This window comes from Somniosus microcephalus, chromosome 4, assembly GCF_052327205.1.
Source record: "Somniosus microcephalus isolate GS21.2 chromosome 4, FLI_Smic_1.0, whole genome shotgun sequence".
NCBI lineage: Eukaryota > Metazoa > Chordata > Chondrichthyes > Squaliformes > Somniosidae > Somniosus > Somniosus microcephalus.
This window is the reverse complement of record NC_140990.1, coordinates 86187104-86202979: the sequence shown is the minus strand read 5'-3', so window position 1 is coordinate 86202979 and position 15876 is coordinate 86187104. Positions and strand designations below refer to the sequence as shown.

General features: G+C 53.7%; 1 pseudogene; it reads left to right on the top strand.

Moving 5' to 3' along the window:
* The window catches only part of LOC147119427 (uncharacterized), a 176527-nt pseudogene extending 162738 nt beyond the window's left edge, over positions 1-13789 (top strand).
* Positions 13790-15876: the final 2087 nt, after the last annotated feature.

Sequence of the window (15876 nt, the reverse complement as noted above, 5' to 3'; positions counted from 1 at the left end):
CCTGACATTGTCATTAAACCTGCTGACAAGGGTGGTGCTGTTGTTGTTTGGCGCACCGACCTCTACCTGGCGGAAGCTGAACACCAACTCTCCGACACCTCCTCCTACCTCCACCTGGACCATGACCCCACTACCGAACATCAAACCACCGTTTCCAAGACTGTCACTGACCTCATCTCCTCTGGAATTCTTCCCCCCCGTGGCCACCAACCTCATAGTTCCCCAACCCCGCACAGCCCGCTTCTACCTCCTTCCCAAGATCCACAAACAGGACTGCCCTGGTAGACCCATCGTTTCAGCCTGTTCTTGCCCCACCGAACTTATCTCTTCCTATCTCGACTCTATCTTTTCTCCCCTTGTCCAGTCTCTTCCTACCTACACCCGCGACTCTTCAGACGCCCTCCGCCACTTTAACAGTTTCCAGTTTCCCGGCCCCAACCGCTTCCTTTTCACCATGGACGTACAATCCCTCTACACCTCCATCCCCCACCAGGATGGCCTGAGGGTGCTCTGCTTCTTCCTTGAACAGAGACCTGACCAGTCCCCATCCACCACCACCCTCCTCCGCCTGGCTGAACTTGTTGTCACATTGAACAACTTCTCCTTTGACTCCACTCACTTCCTCCAAATCAAAGGTGTTGCTATGGGAACCCGCATTGGTCCTAGCTATGCCTGCCTTTTCGTGGGATATGTAGAACACTCTTTGTTCCCGTCCTACACGGGTCCCCTCCCTCATCTCTTTTTCCGATACATTGATGACTGTATCGGTGCCGTTTCCTGCTCTCGCCCCGAACTAGACAATGTAATTCACTTTGCCTCCAATTTTCACCCTTCCCTCACCTTCACATGGTCCATCTCCGACTCTTCCCTTCCCTTCCTCGACTTCTCCATCTCCATCTCTGGGGATAGGTTATTGACCAACATTTACTACAAGCCCACTGACTCCCACAGCTACCTGGACTACACTTCCTCCCACCCCACCTCCTGTAAGGACTCTATTCCATTCTCCCAGTTTCTCCGTCTCCGCCGCATCTGCTCCGACGATGCCACCTTCCACACCAGTGCTTCCGGCATGTCTTCCTTTTTCCGCAACTGAGGATTCCCCTCTACCGTGGTTGACACGGCCCTTGACCATGTCCGTTCTATCTCCCGCACTTCTGCCCTCACCCCTGCCCATCCCTCCCGGAACCACGATAGGGTTCCCCTTGTCCTCACCTTTCACCCCACCAGCCTCCACATTCAACGGATCATCCTCCGCCATTTCCACCACCTCCAAAGTGATCCCACCACCAAACGCATCTTCCCCTCCCCTTTCACCATTCCATAGGGACTGCTCCCTCCGAGACACCCTAGTCCACTCCTCTATCACCCCCAGCACCCCTTCCCCTTCGCCCGGCACCTTCCTGTGCAAGCGCAGGAGATGCAACACATGCCCCTATACCTCCCCCCTTCCCACTGTCCAGGGCCCCAAACACCCCTTCCAGGTGAAACAGCGATTTACTTGTACTTCTTGCAATCTAGTATACTGTATTCGCTGCTCACGATGTGGTCTCCTCTACATTGGGGAGACCAAATGCAGATTGGGTGACTGCTTTGCGGAACACCTCCGTTCAGTCCGTAAGGGTGACCCCGAGGTTCCGGTCATCTGTCATTTTAATTCACCGCTCCATTCCCACTCGGACCTTACCGTCCTTGGCCTCTTGTATTGTTCCACGGAAGCTCAGCGTAAACTTGAGGAACAGCACCTCATCTTCCGATTAGGCACTTCACAGCCTTCCGGACTCAATATCGAGTTCAACAATTTCAGATCATAACCTCGGCCCCCATTACATTTTCACTTATTTTTTATCCACACCTTTGTTTTGGTTTTCCCTCCCCCACCACCCTTTTTTATCTCCCCCACATGGCAGCTGTCTCCCATTCTGCCAGTACATTTCACACCTAATCTAGAGCCGTCTTTTGTCTCCACTAGTCCGATCACCATCTCGTCTCGTTTTGAATACCTCTTAATGTCTCTTCATTTCTCTTTTGTTCTCTCCCAGCCTGGCCTTTCAATCTATTTCATTTCCTGTGCCTTTCCAGTCTTGACAAAGGGTTTGACCCGAAACGTCGACTCTATTTTCTCTCGACGGATGTTGCCTGGCCTGCTGAGTTTTTCCAGCATTTTCTGTTGTTATTAGGGGTTACTGTGTTGCCATGTGATTCATGTCACAAGGCGCATGCGTGGCCATCTTGGTACAGGAACAGGGAGTGGGCGGGGCTTCAGGGTCCCAGTGACCAGGAGAGACAATCAGTGTCTCAGATATTTTATTCTCACTCTGCACACACGGATTTTCTCACCATCTCTCCTGAAGGCGCTGGTAAGTGCCGGGGTTGCAGTTTACATCCCAAAGGATTGTAACAGAAGGGCCCCAGATATAGGTCCCCTTGTTCTCAGAACTGATCCCCGAAACCAACCAATGTGGAGTGTAGAGGGAGTTCTGATAAAAAGACGACCGACCTGAAACGTTAACTCTGTTTCCCTCTTCACAGCTGGTGCCTGAGTATTTACAGCAGTTTCTGTTTTTACTTCAGATTTCCAACAGCCGCAGTATTTTACTTTTATACAAGTGTAGAACTGAACCCAGCCAGAGTCAGCACTTTCAGGGGGGGAGCGAGAGAGGAACCAGTGAGTGTAGAACTGAACCCAGCCAGAGTCAGCACCTTCTGGGGAGGAGTGGGAGGGGAACCAGTGAGTGTAGAACTGAACCCAGCCTGAGTCAGCACCTTCAGGGGAGGAGAGAGAGGGGAACCAGTGAGTGTAGAACTGAACCCAGCCAGAGTCAGCACCTTCAAGGGAGGAGAGAGAGGGGAACCAGTGAGTGTAGAACTAAACCCAGCCACAGTCAGCACCTTCAGGGGAGGAGAGGGAGGGGAACCAGTGAATGTAGAACTGAACCAAGCCAGAGTCAGCACCTTCAGGGGAGGACAGGGAGGGGAACCAGTGAATGTAGAACTGAACCCAGCTAGAGTCAGCACCTTCAGGGGAGGAGAGGGAGGGGAACCAGTGAATGTAGAACTGAACCCAGCCAGAGTCAGCACCTTCAGGGGAGGAGAGGGAGGGGAACCAGTGAATGTAGAACTGAACCAAGCCAGAGTCAGTACCTTCAGGGGAGGAGAGGGAGGGGAACCAGTGAGTGTAGAACTGAACCCAGCCAGAGTCAGCACCTTCAGGGGAGGAGAGAGGGAGGAACCAGTGAGTGTAGAACTGAACCCAGCCAGAGTCAGCACCTACAGGGGAGGAGAGGGAGTGGAACCAGTGAGTGTAGAACTGAACCCAGCCAGAGTCGGCACCTTCAGGGGAGGAGACGGTAGGGAACCAGTGAGTGTAGAACTGAACCCAGCCACAGTCAGCACTTTCAGGGGAGGAGAGAGAGGGGAACCAGTGAGTGTAGAACTGAACCCAGCCAGAGTCAGCACCTTCAGGGGAGGAGACGGTGGGGAACCAGTGAGTGTAGAACTGAACCCAGCCACAGTCAGCACTTTCAGGGGAGGAGAGAGAGGGGAACCAGTGAGTGTAGATCTGAACCCAGCCAGAGTCAGCACCTTCAGTGGTGGAGAGGGAGAGGAACCAGTGAGTGTAGAACTGAACCCAGCCACAGTCAGCACTTTCAGGGGAGGAGAGAGAGGGGAACCAGTGAGTGTGGAACTGAACCCAGCCATAGTCAGCACCTTCAGGGGAGGAGAGAGAGGGGAACCAGTGAGTGTGGAACTGAACCCAGCCAGAGTCAGCACCTTCAGGGGAGGAGAGAGAGGGGAACCAGTGAGTGTAGAACTGAATCCAGCCAGTGTCAGCACCTACAGGGGAGGAGAGAGAGGGGTAGCAGTGAGTGTAGAACTGAACCCAGCCAGAGTCAGCACCTTCAGCGAAGGAGTGGGAGGGGAACCAGTGAGTGTAGAACTGAACCCAGCCAGAGTCAGCACTTTCAGGGGAGGAGAGGGAGGGGAACCAGTGAGTGTAGAATTGAACTCAGCCAGAGTCAGCACCTTCAGCGAAGGAGTGGGAGGGGAACCAGTGAGTGTAGAACTGAACCCAGCCAGATTCAGCACCTTCACGGGAGGAGAGGGAGGGGAACCAGTGAGTGTAGAACTGAACCCAGCCAGATTCAGCACCTTCACGGGAGGAGAGAGAGGAGAAGCAGTGAGTGTAGAACTGAACCCAGCCAGAGTCAGCACCTTCACGGGAGGAGAGTGGAATCAGTGAGTGCAGAACTGAACCCAGCCAGAGTCAGCACCTTCAGGGGAGGAGAGGGAGGGGAACCAGTGAGTGTAGAACTGAACACAGCCACAGTCAGCACTTTCAGGGGAGGAGAGAGAGGGGAACCAGTGAGTGTAGAACTGAACCCAGCCAGAGTCAGCACCTTCAGGGGAGGAGACGGTGGGGAACCAGTGAGTGTAGAACTGAACCCAGCCACAGTCAGCACTTTCAGGGGAGGAGAGAGAGGGGAACCAGTGAGTGTAGATCTGAACCCAGCCAGAGTCAGCACCTTCAGTGGTGGAGAGGGAGAGGAACCAGTGAGTGTAGAACTGAACTCAGCCAGAGTCAGCACCTACAGGGGAGGAGAGAGAGGGGAACCAGTGAGTGTAGAACTGAATCCAGCCAGAGTCAGCACCTTCAGTGGTGGAGAGGGAGAGGAACCAGTGAGTGTAGAACTGAACCCAGCCAGAGTCAGCACTTTCAGGGGAGGAGAGGGAGGGGAACCAGTGAGTGTAGAACTGAACCCAGCCAGAGTCAGCACCTTCAGGGGAGGAGAGGGAGGGGAACCAGTGAGTGTAGAACTGAACCCAGCCAGAGTCAGCACCTTCAGGGGAGGAGAGAGAGGGGTAGCAGTGAGTGTAGAACTGAACCCAGCCAGAGTCAGCACCTACAGGGGAGGAGAGAGAGGGGTAGCAGTGAGTGTAGAACTGAACCCAGCCAGAGTCAGCACGTTCAGGGGAGGAGAGGGAGGGGAACCAGCGAATGTAGAACTGAACCCAGCCAGAGTCAGCGGCTTCAGGGGAGGAGAGGGAGGAGAACCAGTGAGTGTAGAACTGAACCCAGCCAGAGTCAGCACCTTCAGGGGAGGAGAGGCAGGGGAACCAGTGAGTGTAGAACTGAACCCAGCCAGAGTCAGCACCTTCAGGGGAGGAGAGAGAGGAGAAGCAGTGAGTGTAGAATTGAACTCAGCCAGAGTCAGCACCTTCAGGGGGGGAGCGAGAGAGGAACCAGTGAGTGTAGAACTGAACCCAGCCAGAGTCAGCACCTTCTGGGGAGGAGTGGGAGGGGAACCAGTGAGTGTAGAACTGAACCCAGCCTGAGTCAGCACCTTCAGGGGAGGAGAGAGAGGGGAACCAGTGAGTGTAGAACTGAACCCAGCCAGAGTCAGCACCTTCAAGGGAGGAGAGAGAGGGGAACCAGTGAGTGTAGAACTAAACCCAGCCACAGTCAGCACCTTCAGGGGAGGAGAGGGAGGAAAACCAGCGAGTGTAGAACTGAACCCAGCCAGAGTCAGCACCTTCAGGGGAGGAGAGGGAGGGGAACCAGTGAATGTAGAACTGAACCAAGCCAGAGTCAGCACCTTCAGGGGAGGAGAGGGAGGGGAACCAGTGAGTGTAGAACTGAACCAAGCCAGAGTCAGTACCTTCAGGGGAGGAGAGGGAGGGGAACCAGTGAGTGTAGAACTGAACCCAGCCAGAGTCAGCACCTTCAGGGGAGGAGAGAGGGAGGAACCAGTGAGTGTAGAACTGAACCCAGCCAGAGTCAGCACCTACAGGGGAGGAGAGGGAGTGGAACCAGTGAGTGTAGAACTGAACCAAGCCAGAGTCAGCACCTTCAGGGGAGGAGAGGGAGGGGAACCAGTGAATGTAGAACTGAACCAAGCCAGAGTCAGCACCTTCAGGGTAGGAGAGAGAGGGGAACCAGTGAGTGCAGAACTGAACCCAGCCAGAGGCAGCACCTTCAGGGGAGGAGAGGGAGGGGAACCAGTGAATGTAGAACTGAACCAAGCCAGAGTCAGCACCTTCAGGGGAGGAGAGGGAGGGGAACCAGTGAGTGTAGAACTGAACCAAGCCAGAGTCAGTACCTTCAGGGGAGGAGAGGGAGGGGAACCAGTGAGTGTAGAACTGAACCCAGCCAGAGTCAGCACCTTCAGGGGAGGAGAGAGGGAGGAACCAGTGAGTGTAGAACTGAACCCAGCCAGAGTCAGCACCTACAGGGGAGGAGAGGGAGTGGAACCAGTGAGTGTAGAACTGAACCCAGCCAGAGTCGGCACCTTCAGGGGAGGAGACGGTAGGGAACCAGTGAGTGTAGAACTGAACCCAGCCACAGTCAGCACTTTCAGGGGAGGAGAGGGAGGGGAACCAGTGAGTGTAGAACTGAACCCAGCCAGAGTCAGCACTTTCAGGGGAGGAGAGGGAGGGGAACCAGTGAGTGTAGAACTGAACCCAGCCAGAGTCAGCACCTTCAGGGGAGGAGAGGGAGGGGAACCAGTGAGTGTAGAACTGAATCCAGCCAGAGTCAGCACCTTCAGCGAAGGAGTGGGAGGGGAACCAGTGAGTGTAGAACTGAACCCAGCCAGAGTCAGCACTTTCAGGGGAGGAGAGGGAGGGGAACCAGTGAGTGTAGAACTGAACCCAGCCAGAGTCAGCACCTTCAGGGGAGGAGAGGGAGGGGAACCAGTGAGTGTAGAACTGAATCCAGCCAGAGTCAGCACCTTCAGCGAAGGAGTGGGAGGGGAACCAGTGAGTGTAGAACTGAACCCAGCCAGAGTCAGCACTTTCAGGGGAGGAGAGGGAGGGGAACCAGCGAATGTAGAACTGAACCCAGCCAGAGTCAGCGGCTTCAGGGGAGGAGAGGGAGGGCAACCAATGAGTGTAGAACTGAACCCAGCCAGAGTCAGCACCTTCAGGGGAGGAGAGGCAGGGGAACCAGTGAGTGTAGAACTGAACCCAGCCAGAGTCAGTACCTTCAGGGGAGGAGAGAGAGGAGAAGCAGTGAGTGTAGAATTGAACTCAGCCAGAGTCAGCACCTTCACGGGAGGAGAGGGAGGGGAACCAGTGAGTGTAGAACTGAACCCAGCCAGAGTCAGCACCTTCAGGGGAGGAGAGAGGGAGGAACCAGTGAGTGTAGAACTGAACCCAGCCAGAGTCAGCACCTACAGGGGAGGAGAGGGAGTGGAACCAGTGAGTGTAGAACTGAACCCAGCCAGAGTCGGCACCTTCAGGGGAGGAGACGGTAGGGAACCAGTGAGTGTAGAACTGAACCCAGCCACAGTCAGCACTTTCAGGGGAGGAGAGAGAGGGGAACCAGTGAGTGTAGAACTGAACCCAGCCAGAGTCAGCACCTTCAGGGGAGGAGACGGTGGGGAACCAGTGAGTGTAGAACTGAACCCAGCCACAGTCAGCACTTTCAGGGGAGGAGAGAGAGGGGAACCAGTGAGTGTAGATCTGAACCCAGCCAGAGTCAGCACCTTCAGTGGTGGAGAGGGAGAGGAACCAGTGAGTGTAGAACTGAACCCAGCCACAGTCAGCACTTTCAGGGGAGGAGAGAGAGGGGAACCAGTGAGTGTGGAACTGAACCCAGCCATAGTCAGCACCTTCAGGGGAGGAGAGAGAGGGGAACCAGTGAGTGTGGAACTGAACCCAGCCAGAGTCAGCACCTTCAGGGGAGGAGAGAGAGGGGAACCAGTGAGTGTAGAACTGAATCCAGCCAGTGTCAGCACCTACAGGGGAGGAGAGAGAGGGGTAGCAGTGAGTGTAGAACTGAACCCAGCCAGAGTCAGCACCTTCAGCGAAGGAGTGGGAGGGGAACCAGTGAGTGTAGAACTGAACCCAGCCAGAGTCAGCACTTTCAGGGGAGGAGAGGGAGGGGAACCAGTGAGTGTAGAATTGAACTCAGCCAGAGTCAGCACCTTCAGCGAAGGAGTGGGAGGGGAACCAGTGAGTGTAGAACTGAACCCAGCCAGATTCAGCACCTTCACGGGAGGAGAGGGAGGGGAACCAGTGAGTGTAGAACTGAACCCAGCCAGATTCAGCACCTTCACGGGAGGAGAGAGAGGAGAAGCAGTGAGTGTAGAACTGAACCCAGCCAGAGTCAGCACCTTCACGGGAGGAGAGTGGAATCAGTGAGTGCAGAACTGAACCCAGCCAGAGTCAGCACCTTCAGGGGAGGAGAGGGAGGGGAACCAGTGAGTGTAGAACTGAACACAGCCACAGTCAGCACTTTCAGGGGAGGAGAGAGAGGGGAACCAGTGAGTGTAGAACTGAACCCAGCCAGAGTCAGCACCTTCAGGGGAGGAGACGGTGGGGAACCAGTGAGTGTAGAACTGAACCCAGCCACAGTCAGCACTTTCAGGGGAGGAGAGAGAGGGGAACCAGTGAGTGTAGATCTGAACCCAGCCAGAGTCAGCACCTTCAGTGGTGGAGAGGGAGAGGAACCAGTGAGTGTAGAACTGAACTCAGCCAGAGTCAGCACCTACAGGGGAGGAGAGAGAGGGGAACCAGTGAGTGTAGAACTGAATCCAGCCAGAGTCAGCACCTTCAGTGGTGGAGAGGGAGAGGAACCAGTGAGTGTAGAACTGAACCCAGCCAGAGTCAGCACTTTCAGGGGAGGAGAGGGAGGGGAACCAGTGAGTGTAGAACTGAACCCAGCCAGAGTCAGCACCTTCAGGGGAGGAGAGGGAGGGGAACCAGTGAGTGTAGAACTGAACCCAGCCAGAGTCAGCACCTTCAGGGGAGGAGAGAGAGGGGTAGCAGTGAGTGTAGAACTGAACCCAGCCAGAGTCAGCACCTACAGGGGAGGAGAGAGAGGGGTAGCAGTGAGTGTAGAACTGAACCCAGCCAGAGTCAGCACGTTCAGGGGAGGAGAGGGAGGGGAACCAGCGAATGTAGAACTGAACCCAGCCAGAGTCAGCGGCTTCAGGGGAGGAGAGGGAGGAGAACCAGTGAGTGTAGAACTGAACCCAGCCAGAGTCAGCACCTTCAGGGGAGGAGAGGCAGGGGAACCAGTGAGTGTAGAACTGAACCCAGCCAGAGTCAGCACCTTCAGGGGAGGAGAGAGAGGAGAAGCAGTGAGTGTAGAATTGAACTCAGCCAGAGTCAGCACCTTCAGGGGGGGAGCGAGAGAGGAACCAGTGAGTGTAGAACTGAACCCAGCCAGAGTCAGCACCTTCTGGGGAGGAGTGGGAGGGGAACCAGTGAGTGTAGAACTGAACCCAGCCTGAGTCAGCACCTTCAGGGGAGGAGAGAGAGGGGAACCAGTGAGTGTAGAACTGAACCCAGCCAGAGTCAGCACCTTCAAGGGAGGAGAGAGAGGGGAACCAGTGAGTGTAGAACTAAACCCAGCCACAGTCAGCACCTTCAGGGGAGGAGAGGGAGGAAAACCAGCGAGTGTAGAACTGAACCCAGCCAGAGTCAGCACCTTCAGGGGAGGAGAGGGAGGGGAACCAGTGAATGTAGAACTGAACCAAGCCAGAGTCAGCACCTTCAGGGGAGGAGAGGGAGGGGAACCAGTGAGTGTAGAACTGAACCAAGCCAGAGTCAGTACCTTCAGGGGAGGAGAGGGATGGGAACCAGTGAGTGTAGAACTGAACCCAGCCAGAGTCAGCACCTTCAGGGGAGGAGAGAGGGAGGAACCAGTGAGTGTAGAACTGAACCCAGCCAGAGTCAGCACCTACAGGGGAGGAGAGGGAGTGGAACCAGTGAGTGTAGAACTGAACCAAGCCAGAGTCAGCACCTTCAGGGGAGGAGAGGGAGGGGAACCAGTGAATGTAGAACTGAACCAAGCCAGAGTCAGCACCTTCAGGGTAGGAGAGAGAGGGGAACCAGTGAGTGCAGAACTGAACCCAGCCAGAGTCAGCACCTTCAGGGGAGGAGAGGGAGGGGAACCAGTGAATGTAGAACTGAACCAAGCCAGAGTCAGCACCTTCAGGGGAGGAGAGGGAGGGGAACCAGTGAGTGTAGAACTGAACCCAGCCAGAGTCAGCACCTTCAGGGGAGGAGAGGGAGGGGAACCAGTGAGTGTAGAACTGAACCCAGCCAGAGTCAGCACCTTCAGGGGAGGAGAGAGGGAGGAACCAGTGAGTGTAGAACTGAACCCAGCCAGAGTCAGCACCTACAGGGGAGGAGAGGGAGGGGAACCAGTGAGTGTAGAACTGAACCCAGCCAGAGTCGGCACCTTCAGGGGAGGAGACGGTAGGGAACCAGTGAGTGTAGAACTGAACCCAGCCACAGTCAGCACTTTCAGGGGAGGAGAGAGAGGGGAACCAGTGAGTGTAGAACTGAATCCAGCCAGAGTCAGCACTTTCAGGGGAGGAGAGGGAGGGGAACCAGTGAGTGTTGAACTGAATCCAGCCAGAGTCAGCACTTTCAGGGGAGGAGAGGGAGGGGAACCAGTGAGTGTAGAACTGAATCCAGCCAGAGTCAGCACTTTCAGGGGAGGAGAGAGAGGGGAACCAGTGAGTGTAGAACTGAACCCAGCCAGAGTCAGCACTTTCAGGGGAGGAGAGAGAGGGGAACCAGTGAGTGTTGAACTGAATCCAGCCAGAGTCAGCACTTTCAGGGGAGGAGAGAGAGGGGAACCAGTGAGTGTAGAACTGAACCCAGCCAGAGTCAGCACTTTCAGGGGAGGAGAGGGAGGGGAACCAGTGAGTGTTGAACTGAATCCAGCCAGAGTCAGCACTTTCAGGGGAGGAGAGGGAGGGGAACCAGTGAGTGTAGAACTGAACCCAGCCAGAGTCAGTACCTTCAGGGGAGGAGAGGGAGGGGAACCAGTGAGTGTAGAACTGAACCCAGCCAGAGTCAGCACCTTCACGGGAGGAGAGTGGAATCAGTGAGTGCAGAACTGAACCCAGCCAGAGTCAGCACCTTCAGGGGAGGAGAGGGAGGGGAACCAGTGAGTGTAGAACTGAACACAGCCACAGTCAGCACTTTCAGGGGAGGAGAGAGAGGGGAACCAGTGAGTGTAGAACTGAACCCAGCCAGAGTCAGCACCTTCAGGGGAGGAGACGGTGGGGAACCAGTGAGTGTAGAACTGAACCCAGCCACAGTCAGCACTTTCAGGGGAGGAGAGAGAGGGGAACCAGTGAGTGTAGATCTGAACCCAGCCAGAGTCAGCACCTTCAGTGGTGGAGAGGGAGAGGAACCAGTGAGTGTAGAACTGAACCCAGCCACAGTCAGCACTTTCAGGGGAGGAGAGAGAGGGGAACCAGTGAGTGTAGAACTGAATCCAGCCAGTGTCAGCACCTTCAGGGGAGGAGAGAGAGGGGAACCAGTGAGTGTAGAACTGAACCCAGCCAGTGTCAGCACCTACAGGGGAGGAGAGAGAGGGGTAGCAGTGAGTGTAGAACTGAACCCAGCCAGAGTCAGCACCTTCAGTGGTGGAGAGGGAGAGGAACCAGTGAGTGTAGAACTGAACCCAGCCACAGTCAGCACTTTCAGGGGAGGAGAGAGAGGGGAACCAGTGAGTGTGGAACTGAACCCAGCCAGAGTCAGCACCTTCAGGGGAGGAGAGGGAGGGGAACCAGTGAGTGTAGAACTGAATCCAGCCAGTGTCAGCACCTACAGGGGAGGAGAGAGAGGGGTAGCAGTGAGTGTAGAACTGAACCCAGCCAGAGTCAGCACCTTCAGCGAAGGAGTGGGAGGGGAACCAGTGAGTGTAGAACTGAACCCAGCCAGAGTCAGCACTTTCAGGGGAGGAGAGGGAGGGGAACCAGCGAATGTAGAACTGAACCCAGCCAGAGTCAGCGGCTTCAGGGGAGGAGAGGGAGGGCAACCAATGAGTGTAGAACTGAACCCAGCCAGAGTCAGCACCTTCAGGGGAGGAGAGGCAGGGGAACCAGTGAGTGTAGAACTGAACCCAGCCAGAGTCAGTACCTTCAGGGGAGGAGAGAGAGGAGAAGCAGTGAGTGTAGAATTGAACTCAGCCAGAGTCAGCACCTTCACGGGAGGAGAGGGAGGGGAACCAGTGAGTGTAGAACTGAACCCAGCCAGAGTCAGCACCTTCAGGGGAGGAGAGGGAGGGGAACCAGTGAGTGTAGAACTGAACCTAGCCAGAGTCAGTACCTTCAGGGGAGGAGAGAGAGGAGAAGCAGTGAGTGTAGAACTGAACCCAGCCAGAGTCAGCACCTTCACGGGAGGAGAGTGGAATCAGTGAGTGCAGAACTGAACCCAGCCAGAGTCAGCACCTTCAGGGGAGGAGAGGGAGGGGAACCAGTGAGTGTAGAACTGAACACAGCCAGAGTCAGCACCTTCAGGGGAGGAGAGGGAGGGGAACCAGTGAGTGTAGAACTGAACACAGCCAGAGTCAGCACCTTCAGGGGAGGAGACGGTGGGGAACCAGTGAGTGTAGAGCTGAACCCAGCCAGAGTCAGCACCTTCAGGGGAGGAGACGGTGGGGAACCAGTGAGTGTAGAACTGAACCCAGCCAGAGTCAGCACCTTCAGGGGAGGAGAGGGAGGGGAACCAGTGAGTGTAGAACTGAACCCAGCCAGAGTCAGTACCTTCAGGGGAGGAGAGAGAGAGGAACCCGTGAGAGTAGAACTGAACCCAGCCAGAGTCAGCACTTTCAGGGGAGGAGAGGGAGGGGAACCAGTGAGTGTAGAACTGAACCCAGCCAGAGTCAGCACTTTCAGGGGAGGAGAGGGAGGGGAACCAGTGAGTCTAGAACTGAACCCAGCCAGAGTCAGTACCTAGAATTGCCTGTTCTGAATTTCTATCCTGTACTCTCAGTCATGTCTTTTGTAAACTCCTTTTACAGGATATTAGAAGGGGAGGATTTGCAGATGGGAAACTCAAACTAAACCTCAAGATCTGACCGAGGCTCTCGATACATTTGGATGTGAATAATATCGGCCTTTGAATGTGGACGGAGAATTGTTTTAACCAATTACAGAGCCTGAAAAATCATCGCACCGTTCACAGTGGGGAGAAACTGTACACGTGTTCTGTGTGTGGACGAGGCTTCAATTGATCGTCCAACCTGGAGAGTCACAAGGACACCCGCACCATGGAGAAACCCTGGAAATGTGGGGACTGTGGGAAGGGATTCAATTACCCGTCCCAGCTGGAAGCTCATCGCTACTGGCACACCGGGGAGAGGCCGTTCACCTGCTACATATGTGGGAAGGGATTCACTAATTCATCCCACCTTCTGAGACACCAGCGAGTTCACACTGACGAGAGACCTTTTAAATGCTCCGACTGTGCGAACTGCTTTAAAAGCTCTGAGGAACTGATTCAACACCAGCGAGTTCACACTGATGATAAACCATTCAGTTGCTCTCACTGTGGGAAGAGACTCAGGAGGTCATCCAATCTCATTGTACACCAACGCACTCACACTGGGGAGAGGCCGTTCACCTGCTCCATGTGTGGGAAGAGATTCATTAATTCATCCAACCTGCTGACACACCAACGAGTTCACACTGGGGAGAGGCCGTTTACCTGCTCCGTGTGTGGGAAGAGATTCAATCAGTCATCCAACCTACTGACACACCAGCGAATTCACACGCGACTGCATGGGTTGGAGTCTGCTGTTAATCACATGCAGGACTGAACCATGTTCATTCTGACAGTTGGAGTTTGTTTCTGCTGATGTTAATATCCCTATAACTGGGCTGGAGTTTAATATTCTGGATATATGGCTGATTGTCTTCTCAGGGCTGCAGTGTCCCTTTGAGAATGGCTGACTGTGATCCTTTCCCCTTAATTCAGGGACTTTGATCAGCAATTAGTTTACAAAAAAATTACGAATTTTACTTCAATCATAAATCAATATTTGGAAAAAAATTACAATTCAGTGTCTGAAAGTTTCCACTGATTTACTTCTCCAACTAGAAAGTGCTGATTAATCCTCACTGACAATTCTTACTGACTTGCAAATTACACACAGTAGCACCTCCATTATCCACCAGAAAGAAGGGGAATGGGAATTGGTGGAGAATCGAGAGTCCCCAAATGTTGCCCCTCCCGTCTGGTAGAGCAATCCCCTTGGCACGGGAATGGAGACATAGAAACATAGAAACATAGAAGATAGGAGCAGGTGTAGGCCATTCGGCCCATCGAGCCTGCTCCGCCATTCAATGAGATCATGGCTGATCATCCAAATTCAGTACCCTGTCCCTGCCTTCTCCCCATATCCCTTGATCCCTTTAGCCTTAAGATATATATCCAACTCCTTCTTGAATATATTTAATGAATTGGCCTCAACTGCCTTCTGTGGTAGAGAATCCCACAGGTTCACCACTCTCTGGGTGAAGTAATTCCTCCTCATCTCTGTCCTAAATGGCTTACCCCTTATCCTTAGACTGTGACCCCTGGTTCTGGACTCCCCAGCCATCGGGAACACCCTTCCTGCATCAACTCTGTCTAGTCCTGTTAGAATTTTATAAGTTTCAATGAGATCCCCTCTCATTCTTCTAAACTCCAGCAAGCATAAGCCTAATCGACCAAATCTCTCCTCATACGTCATTCCTGCCATCCCAGGTATCAGCCTGGTGAATCTTAGCTGCACTCCCTCCATGGCAAGAACATCCTTCCTCAGATAAGGTGACCAAAACTGCACACAATACTCAAGATGTGGTCTCACCAAGGCCCTGTACAAGTGCAGCAGGACATCCTTGTTCCTGTACTCGAACCCTCTCGCTACGAAGGCCAACATACCATTTGCCTTCTTAACCGCCTGCTGCACCTGCATGCTTACCTTCAGTGACTGTTGCACAAGGACACCCAGGTCTCTTTGCATTTCCCCTTCTCCCAATCTATTGCCGTTCAGATAATAATCTGCCTTCCTGTTTTTGCCACCAAAGTGGATAACCTCGCATTTATCCACATTATACTGCATCTGCCATACATCTGCCCAACCACCCAACCTGTCCAAATCATACTGGAGTTTCTCGGCATCCTGCTCACAGCACACACGCCCACCCAGCTTTGTGTTGTCTGCAAACTTGGAGATATGACATCTAGTTCCCTCGTCTAGATGATTAATATATATTGTGAATAGCTGGGGTCCTAGGACCGATCCCTGCGGTGCCCCACTACTCACTGCCCGCCACTCGGAAAAAGACCCGTTTATTCCAACTCTTTGCTTCCTTTCTGCCAACCAGTTCTCTATCCAAGTCAGAACCTTGCCCAAAATCCCATGTGCCTTAACTTTACATGCTAATCTCTTATGCGGGACTGTATTGAAAGCCTTCTGAAAGTCCAAATACACCACATCCACTGGTTCGCCCTTATCTATTTTACCAGTTACATCCTAAGCAAATTCCAGTAGATTAGTCAAGCACGATTTACCTTTTGTAAATCCATGTTGACTTTGTCTGATCCGGTCACTGTTTTCCAAGTGCTCTGCTATTACATCTTTTATAATGGACTCTAGCATTTTCCCCACTACCGATGTCAGGCTTACCAGTCCATAATTCCCCGTTTTCTCTCTACCACCTTTTTTGAATAGTGGGGTTACATTAGCTACCCTCCAATCCATGGGAACTGTTCCAGGGTCTATAGAATTTTGGACGATGACCAGCAAGGCATCTAATATTTCTAGGGCCACTTCCTTAAGTACCCTAGGATGTAGATTATCAGGCCCTGGGGATTTATCGGCCTTCAATCCCGTCAATTTCCCTAACACCATTTCCCTACAAATACTGATTTAATTCAGTTCCTCCCTCTCATTAGACCCTATGTTCCCTGACATCTCTGGGAGGTTATTTGTGTCCTCCTTTGTGAAGACAGAACCAAAGTATGTATTTAATTGGTCGGCCATTTCTTTGTTCCCCATTATAAATTCCCCTGATTCTGACTGCAAGGGACCTACCCTTGACTTCACCAATCTTTTACTCTTCACATATCTAGAGAAGC